This window comes from Triticum urartu, unplaced genomic scaffold (assembly GCF_056163025.1).
Source record: "Triticum urartu cultivar PI428250 unplaced genomic scaffold, HENAU_Tu73 scaffold578, whole genome shotgun sequence".
In the NCBI taxonomy this organism is placed as follows: domain Eukaryota; kingdom Viridiplantae; phylum Streptophyta; class Magnoliopsida; order Poales; family Poaceae; genus Triticum; species Triticum urartu.
The window spans coordinates 26,795-37,153 of NW_028260762.1; the positions used below are offsets into that span (position 1 = coordinate 26,795).

The 10,359-nt window shown below is 36.6% G+C and overlaps 1 non-coding gene across 1 annotated transcript; it reads right to left on the reverse strand.

Annotated features, from left to right (window-relative positions):
- Positions 1-7,822: 7,822 nt before the first annotated feature.
- TRNAR-UCU (transfer RNA arginine (anticodon UCU)) lies at positions 7,823-7,894 on the reverse strand. The gene has a single exon. It is a non-coding gene; the product is annotated as a tRNA-Arg (tRNA).
- Between the last annotated feature and the right edge of the window lie 2,465 nt (positions 7,895-10,359).

The window sequence follows — 10,359 nt, forward strand, 5'->3', positions numbered from 1 at the left end:
TCGCGCCAATATCAATTCTTTTTATTCCAAGGCGAAGATTGAATCACTTAGCCAACATCCAGAAGCTATTGGCACTTTGTTGAATCGAAATAAAGAATACCACTCTTTGATGATTTTGTCGGCATCCAACTGTTCTCGAATTGGTTTATTCAAGAATTCAAAACATCCCAATGCGATAAAAGAATGGAATCCTAGAATTCCTATTCGAGAAATTTTTGGGCCCTTAGGCGCTATTGTAGCTAGTATATCGCATTTTTCTTCATCTTACTATTTACTAACGCATAATAAAATCCTGTTAAAAAAATATTTGTTCGTTGACAATTTAAAACAAACCTTCCAAGTACTTCAAGAACTTAAATACTCTTTAATAGATGAAAATAAAAGGATTTCTAATTTCGATAGTAACATAATGTTGGATCCATTCCTTTTGAATTGTCACTTTGTCCATCATGATTCTTGGGAAGAGACATTGGCAATAATTCACCTTGGACAATTTATTTGTGAAAATGTATGTCTATTTAAATCGCACATAAAAAAATCCGGTCAAATTTTCATTGTAAATATGAATTCCTTTGTTATAAGAGCAGCTAAACCTTATTTGGCCACTACAGGAGCAACTGTTAATGGTCATTATGGAGAAATCCTTTACAAGGGAGATAGGTTAGTTACGTTTATATATGAAAAATCGAGATCTAGTGACATAACGCAAGGTCTTCCAAAAGTGGAACAAATCTTTGAAGCGCGTTCAATTGATTCATTATCCCCGAATCTCGAAAGGAGAATTGAGGATTGGAATGAGCGTATACCAAGAATTCTTGGGGTCCCTTGGGGATTCTTGATTGGAGCTGAGCTAACCATAGCCCAAAGTCGTATCTCTTTGGTTAATAAAATCCAAAAGGTTTATCGATCCCAAGGGGTACAGATCCATAATAGACATATAGAGATTATTATACGCCAAGTAACATCAAAAGTGCGGGTTTCCGAAGATGGAATGTCTAATGTTTTTTCGCCTGGGGAATTAATCGGACTATTGCGAGCGGAACGAGCAGGACGAGCTTTGGATGAATCGATCTATTATCGGGCAATCTTATTGGGAATAACAAGGGCTTCCCTGAATACCCAAAGTTTCATATCTGAAGCAAGTTTTCAAGAAACTGCTCGAGTTTTAGCAAAAGCTGCCCTACGAGGTCGCATTGATTGGTTGAAAGGCTTGAAAGAAAACGTAGTTCTGGGGGGGATTATACCTGTTGGTACCGGATTCCAAAAATTTGTGCATCGTTCCCCACAAGACAAGAACCTTTATTTCGAAATAAAAAAAAAAAATCTATTCGCGTCGGAAATGAGAGATTTTTTGTTTCTCCATACAGAATTAGTTTCTTCAGATTCTGACGTAACAAACAATTTTTATGAGACATAAGAACCCCCATAAAAATATTTTTTACTTTACTAGACTTTTGAACTTAGAACACTAACAGGTCAAATTTTAGATTTTTAAGATTTTTATTTTAATAAGTAAAACAAGTCAGTTAATTCATTAAGGTGGTTATGTTTATACCATGTATCAATGGCCAACTCTTATCTTAGTACAAGGTTCTCTCGGAACAATTATTATTTATTTCAAGCTATTTCGGATCTTTCTTAATCTTCAAAAAGAACTAAATTCCGTAATGGAATGGTAGGATTAAAAAAAAGGAAGTGTGGAAAAAATGACAAGAAGATATTGGAACATTAATTTGAAAGAGATGATAGAAGCAGGAGTTCATTTTGGTCATGGTATTAAGAAATGGAATCCTAAAATGGCCCCTTACATTTCGGCAAAGCGTAAAGGTACTCATATTATAAATCTCGCTAGAACGGCTCGTTTTTTATCAGAAGCTTGTGATTTAGTTTTTGATGCAGCAAGTCAGGGAAAAAGTTTCTTAATTGTTGGTACCAAAAAAAGAGCAACAGATTTAGTAGCATCAGCTGCAATAAGGGCTCGTTGTCATTATGTTAATAAAAAGTGGTTCAGTGGTATGTTAACGAATTGGTCGATTACGAAAACTAGACTTTCTCAATTTAGAGACTTAAGAGCAGAAGAAAAAATGGGAAAATTCCACCATCTCCCAAAAAGAGATGTGGCAATCTTGAAGAGAAAATTATCTACTTTGCAAAGGTATCTCGGCGGGATCAAATATATGACGAGATTGCCAGACATTGTGATCGTCCTTGATCAGCAAAAAGAGTATATAGCTCTTCGGGAATGTGCCATTTTGGGGATTCCTACTATTTCTTTAGTCGATACAAATTGTGACCCGGATCTCGCGAATATATCGATTCCAGCCAACGATGACACTATGACTTCAATTCGATTGATTCTTAACAAATTAGTATTTTCAATTTGTGAGGGCCGTTCTCTCTATATAAGAAATCGTTGATTAAGAATATATAGTGAATTCTTGGGCAACTGCGTAAATTTATGGAATCACTTACTTTACTATATCTTTTTTTTTGCATAGAATTTTTTTTGCATAGAAAAAAGAAGGGGAATATTGATATATATTAGAGGGTATTGATATATATTATGATCTGATGTGCTTTCTTGGTATCCTAAATATAAGATTAATACTTCAAGTTGCTGAGTTGAGAAAGAGATGGTTGAATCAAAAGAATTCCTTTTTTGAAGTTCAATTTTTATCAGAGGACAATATGAATATTATACCTTGTTCCATTAAAACACTCAAGGGGTTATACGATATATCGGGTGTAGAAGTAGGCCAACACTTCTATTGGCAAATAGGAGGTTTCCAAATTCATGCCCAAGTACTCATCACTTCTTGGGTCGTAATTACTATCTTGCTAGGTTCAGTTGTCATAGCTGTTCGGAATCCACAAACCATCCCGACCGACGGTCAGAATTTTTTTGAATATGTCCTTGAGTTTATTCGAGACTTGAGCAAAACTCAGATTGGAGAAGAATATGGTCCCTGGGTTCCCTTTATTGGAACTATGTTCCTTTTTATTTTTGTTTCGAATTGGTCGGGTGCTCTTTTACCTTGGAAAATTATAGAGTTACCCCATGGGGAATTAGCAGCGCCCACGAATGATATAAATACTACTGTTGCTTTAGCTTTACTCACGTCAGCGGCATATTTTTATGCTGGTCTTAGCAAAAAAGGATTGAGCTATTTCGAGAAATATATTAAACCAACTCCAATCCTTTTACCAATTAACATCCTAGAAGATTTCACAAAACCATTATCGCTTAGCTTTCGACTTTTCGGGAATATATTGGCGGATGAATTAGTCGTTGTTGTTCTTGTTTCTTTAGTCCCCTTAGTAATCCCTATACCGGTCATGTTTCTTGGATTATTTACAAGCGGTATTCAAGCTCTTATTTTTGCAACATTAGCCGCAGCCTATATAGGTGAATCCATGGAGGGTCATCATTGAATTGACTCTTTTTGGAAATAGTATTTTTTTTTTTTGCAGCTTAGCTCAATTCATGCATGGTTCCAGATAATCTGCTTGGTTGCAAAAAAATAGTTAGAAATGCGTATGAATATATAGCCTAGAGTTGTAGGAGAGAGAATAGAATAGACTATATTATGGAATTTTCAAAGTATATATGCATTAAGGAGGGTGGAGTCAGGCTAGATCTATACTATAATATCCTTAATGTCTATAAGTGGAGTCCTCTTTTATGCAGGTTTCCACTTTAAGCAATGATTTTAGAATCCGATTCAATAGAAAATGAGAAAATATGCAAACAAAATAGAAGAAACAAATGTATATATATAGGATATTATATTATATATTCCTAGGTTAGATTCATTATCTAATCCGATATATGGATATGGAATTCCCTTCTATGTAGTTCGGACAATTCACATTATCATTTCAATTTGATTTCAATTTGTACTTTTTAGTTACTTTACTTCTCCCCAATAGAGCTTAGAAGTAAGAATTTATTGGTTGATTGTATCCTTAACCATTTCTTTTTTTTGACACGAGGAACTACTCACCATGAATCCACTAATTGCTGCTGCTTCTGTTATTGCTGCTGGATTGGCCGTAGGGCTTGCTTCTATTGGACCTGGAGTTGGTCAAGGTACTGCTGCAGGACAAGCTGTAGAAGGTATTGCGAGACAGCCAGAAGCAGAAGGTAAAATACGAGGTACTTTATTGCTTAGTCTAGCTTTTATGGAAGCTTTAACAATTTATGGACTAGTTGTGGCACTAGCGCTTTTATTTGCGAACCCTTTTGTTTAATCTTAAAAAAAAAATTCTTTCGATTTCGATTAGATACTTTTTTCTTTTTTTAGTAAATTGGTATTTGCTTCCACAATTCCAATTATATCAATACTTTATTTAATTTACTCCTATTTATTACTCCTGGAATTATCTATTTATCGGGACAGATAATACCCCATTCTAGGAAGGGCTGAGTTGAGTATTATTAATTTAGAAGATATGCTCACCTTCTTATTTCCCGTCCTTAGTTTAGGAAAGTGGAAAGTTTTTTCCTTTTATTTTAGGAATTTTGGGAACAGAACATTTCAACAAAGGAAGTCTTTCACCGGTCAAACAAGACGTAAGACTTAATCTAAAAGAAATTACTAGATTGAATCTATTTGCATTAAAAAAACCGATCAAAAAAGGGCGAGCGAAGTAAGTGATCGAAAAACTTTGTTCTTTGTTCGTCCTATCTATAAGAGGAGAGCATATGAAAAATGTAACCCATTCTTTCGTTTTTTTAGCTCACTGGCCATCCGCTGGCAGTTTCGGGCTTAATACCGATATTTTAGCAACAAATCTAATAAATCTAACTGTAGTGGTTGGTGTTTTGATTTTTTTTGGAAAGGGAGTGTGTGCGAGTTGTCTATTTCAAGAATAGATTGGATCTATCCGGCTGCACTTTATAATATTTTTTAGTATTTTTCGGATAAATAAGAAAAGGGTGCACGATCTCGACGAATTACTTCTGAATAAATTCAGAAATCATATGGAAGAACCATAGCATTTCGCGACTCATTGGTAAATCAACTTTGATTCTCTATAAACCAAGAATGTGAGACCATTAACACGGTTAAAGCTAAACTGCTTGAAGTCCAGGCAAAAAGAGGTACTCTTTCTACAACTATATTAGTATTAGTACCAATTTAAACGGGAAATAGCTAATGTAAAATTTATCTGATATAGAACACTCATATCGATAAAATGGTTTGAACTATTTACTAGAAAAAAAAGGGGGCACCCTGCCCTTTTTTAACCAATGCCGAATCGACGACCTATGTATAAAAAAGAGAAATTTTTTGGATTTGAAGAAAAAAAAAATAAAAAAGAATTCTATTAATTTTCATTTTCCATTTATTTAGTTAGTTTTTCTTAATGAAATTGAAATTATTAACTAGAGGGCAAATAAAAATAAAGAAACAACTTTGCTGACCATGATATATTTTTATCTAGGCGGAAGAGTCCTCTTAATATTTATCTAGTCTTATATAGGTTTCGGTATATTGAAATATAAACATAAAAAAGAAGATAGAGGATAGGCTCATTACTTAAAAAAAAGATATGGAAATAGCTATAGAAAAAAAAAAAGGAGCGTGAGAGCCAAATGAATCGAAAGATTCATGTTTGGTTCGGGAAGAGATCATAAAAGTTGTAAACTTACAAAATAATCTACTTTCATTAAAAGATTTATTAGATAATCGAAAACAGAGGATCTTGAGTACTATTCGAAATTCAGAAGAATTGCGTAGAGGGACCATTGAGCAACTCGAAAAAGCTCGGATTCGATTACAGAAAGTCGAACTAGAAGCGGATGAGTATCGAATGAATGGATACTCTGAGATAGAACGAGAAAAAGCAAATTTGATTAATGCTACTTCTATTAGTTTGGAACAATTGGAAAAGTCTAAAAACGAAACCCTTTATTTTGAAAAACAAAGGGCAATGAATCAGGTCCGACAGCGGGTTTTCCAACAGGCCGTACAAGGAGCTCTAGGAACTCTGAATAGTTGTTTGAATACCGAGTTACATTTCCGTACGATTCGTGCTAATATTGGCATTCTCGGGTCCCTGGAATGGAAGAAATAATTAAATTAATTAGGCCTTGAACTTCTACTTTCGTTTAGAATTTAGGCATTATTTTTCCCCTTGCTTCCGAAAAAAGAGTCAAGAAACACTAATGGCAACCCTTCGAGTCGACGAAATTCATAAAATTCTCCGCGAACGTATTGAACAATATAATAGGAAAGTAGGGATTGAGAATATAGGTCGCGTAGTTCAAGTGGGGGATGGGATTGCTCGTATTATAGGTCTTGGTGAAATAATGTCAGGTGAATTAGTCGAATTTGCAGAAGGTACTAGGGGTATTGCTCTGAATTTGGAATCCAAAAATGTTGGGATTGTATTAATGGGCGATGGGTTGATGATACAAGAGGGAAGTTTTGTAAAAGCAACAGGAAGAATTGCTCAGATACCCGTGAGTGAGGCTTACTTGGGTCGTGTTGTAAATGCTCTGGCTAAACCTATTGATGGGAAAGGCGAAATTATAGCTTCCGAATCTCGCTTAATTGAATCTCCTGCTCCAAGTATAATTTCCAGGCGTTCCGTATACGAACCTCTTCAAACAGGGCTTATTGCTATCGATTCGATGATCCCTATAGGGCGCGGTCAGCGAGAGTTAATTATTGGGGACAGACAGACTGGCAAAACAGCAGTAGCCACAGATACAATTCTCAATCAAAAAGGGCAAGGTGTAATATGTGTTTATGTAGCTATCGGTCAAAGAGCATCCTCCGTAGCTCAAGTAGTAACTACTTTCCATGAGGAGGGGGCCATGGAATACACTATTGTAGTAGCTGAAATGGCGGATTCACCTGCTACATTACAATACCTCGCTCCTTATACGGGAGCAGCCCTGGCTGAGTATTTTATGTACCGCGAACGGCATACTTTAATAATTTATGATGATCTCTCCAAACAGGCACAAGCTTATCGCCAAATGTCCCTTCTATTAAGAAGACCTCCCGGACGTGAGGCTTATCCAGGGGATGTTTTTTATTTGCATTCACGCCTTTTAGAAAGAGCCGCTAAATTAAATTCTCTTTTAGGCGAAGGAAGTATGACCGCTTTACCAATAGTTGAGACTCAATCTGGAGACGTTTCCGCCTATATTCCTACTAATGTAATCTCCATTACAGATGGACAAATATTCTTATCTGCGGATCTATTCAATGCCGGAATTCGACCCGCTATTAATGTGGGTATTTCTGTTTCCAGAGTAGGATCCGCGGCTCAAATTAAAGCCATGAAACAAGTAGCTGGCAAATCAAAATTGGAACTAGCGCAATTCGCAGAGTTACAAGCCTTTGCACAATTCGCCTCTGCTCTCGATAAAACAAGTCAGAATCAATTGGCAAGGGGTCGACGATTAAGGGAATTGCTTAAACAATCCCAGGCAAATCCTCTCCCAGTGGAAGAGCAGATAGCTACTATTTATACCGGAACAAGAGGATATCTTGATTCGTTAGAAATTGAACAGGTAAATAAATTTCTGGATGAGTTACGTAAACATCTAAAAGATACTAAACCTCAATTCCAAGAAATTATATCTTCTAGCAAGACATTCACCGAGCAAGCGGAAATCCTTTTGAAGGAAGCTATTCAGGAACAGCTGGAACGGTTTTCTCTTCAGTAACAAATAAATTTTGCATGTCTACTCTTGTTAGTAGAATAGGAATCGTTGAGAAAGCTTTTTCATTTGAATCATGCAAAAAAGTTTTCTTTGTTTTTAGTTTAGTATAGTTATTTAAAGAATAGATAGAAATAAGATTGCGTCCAATAGGATTTGAACCTATACCAAAGGTTTAGAAGACCTCTGTCCTATCCATTAGACAATGGACGCTTTTCTTTCATATTTTATTCTTTCTTTTATTTTTTTGCTTCTTCCGAGAAAAAACTGTTAGACCAAAACTCTTTTAGGAAATCAAAAAATCCAGATACAAATGCATGATGTATATATTATATCATGCATATATCATAAAGAAGGAGTATGGAGGCGGTAGTGGGAATCGAACCCGCAACCCCAAGGTTATGAGCCTTATGAGCTACCAAACTGCTCTATACTCTTAAACTAAAGAGGGGTAACTAGTGGATAAAAGAGGGTTGGATACGCCCCTCTACCAATATCTATACAAATAGAATAGTCCATTTATACAGAATGGTAAAGAGGGCTCCTCTATGATTATCAATTCCAGAAATCCATACAAATACGAAAGGGTATTTTATCCTTACCAACTGGATCTTGTTGCACCCGGTAACAAACATTCATAAACCATTTCTCGAAGTACGTGTCCGGATAGCCCAAAATGTCGATAGTTAGCTCTAGGTCTTCCGGTCAAAAAACAACGTCGATGAAGGCGTGTAGGTGCACTATTACGCGGTAGGGATTGCAATTTTTCTCGCATTTTCGTTTTTTCACTCAAACTCAAGGGAGAAACTTTGCTTCTTATCTTTTTTTTTAAAGATTGACGAATCAAATGATATTTCTGTTCTAATTTCTGCCGCTTCTTCTCCCTCTGAATCAAACTTTTTTTTGCCATAATGTGTCGTTGCTATTATTACCAAGTATACGGTTCTAATCCTAGATGGAAAAATAAATAGAAAAAGAAATCTAAAAAGGCAGATCCTCCCTCTCTATCAAGAGTAATGAACTAGGTGCTGATACAGTACAAAAAAACAAACTAAATTAACCAAACTTGCCTGATGTTGAGGCAATCAAGAAAGCTGCATAAGTGAATATATAACCCACGGAAAAGTGAGCTAATCCAACCAATCTTGCTTGCACAATGGAAAGAGCCACGGGCTTATCTCTCCAGCGAATTAAATTAGCTAAAGGTGTGCGTTCATGAGCCCATGCTAAAGTCTCAATTAATTCCTGCCAATACCCCCGCCAGGAAATTAAGAACATAAATCCAGTAGCCCAAACAAGATGTCCAAATAAGAACATCCACGCCCATACCGATAAACTATTCATCCCAAAAGGATTATATCCATTGATAAGTTGTGAAGAGTTTAACCATAGGTAATCTCTTAACCATCCCATCAAATAAGTGGAGGATTCATTAAATTGTGAAACGTTGCCCTGCCATAATGTGATATGTTTCCAATGCCAATAAAAAGTAACCCACCCAATGGTATTTAACATCCAGAAAACTGCCAAATAAAATGCGTCCCAAGCAGAAATATCACAAGTACCGCCGCGCCCTGGGCCGTCACAAGGAAAACTATATCCAAAATCCTTTTTATCTGGCATTAATTTGGAACCGCGTGCATCTAAAGCGCCCTTTACTAAAATCAATGTAGTTGTATGCAAACCTAGAGCAATAGCATGATGAACCAAGAAATCCCCAGGTCCTATTGTTAAGAAAAGCGAATTACTATTCTCATTAACAGCATTCAACCATCCGGGCAACCATAGGCTTCGACCCGCATTGAAAGCGGGGCCATTCGTTGAAGATAAGAGTATATCGAACCCATATGTCGTCTTGCCATGAGCAGATTGTATCCATTGGGCAAATATAGGTTCGATCAAGATTTGCTTTTCTGGAGTACCAAAAGCAAGCATGACGTCGTTATGAACATAAAGGCCCAAGGTATGGAATCCTAGAAAGAGGCTAGCCCAACTTAAATGAGATATGATAGCTTCTTTATGGTCTAACATTCTTGCCAATACATTATCCTCATTCTGTTCCGGATTGTAATCCCTAATGAAAAAAATAGCTCCATGAGCAAAAGCCCCTGTCATGATGAACCCTGCAATATATTGGTGATGAGTATATAAAGCAGCTTGAGTAGTAAAGTCTTGTGCTATGAATGCATAAGGAGGTAAAGAGTACATATGTTGAGCTACTAAGGAAGTAATAACCCCTAAAGAAGCTAGAGCAAGACCTAACTGAAAATGAATCGAATTGTTGATTGTGTCATAAAGGCCCTTATGCCCACGCCCTAATCGACCCCCCGGAGGAGTATGCGCTTCTAAAAGATCTTTAATACTGTGCCCAATTCCGAAGTTAGTTCGATACATGTGACCGGCAATGAGAAAAATAAATGCAATAGCTAAATGATGGTGAGCCATATCGGTCAGCCACAAACTTTGTGTTTGTGGATGGAATCCCCCAAGAAGAGTTAGAATGGCAGTTCCCGCTCCTTGAGCGGTACCAAATAAATGATTACTCGAATCAGGGTTTTGGGCATAAAGATTCCATTGACCCGTCAAAAGGGGTCCCAACCCCTGGGGATAGGGTAATACATCTAAGAAATTATTCCATCGAACGTACTCCCCCCTGGATGCGGGAATAGCAACATGAA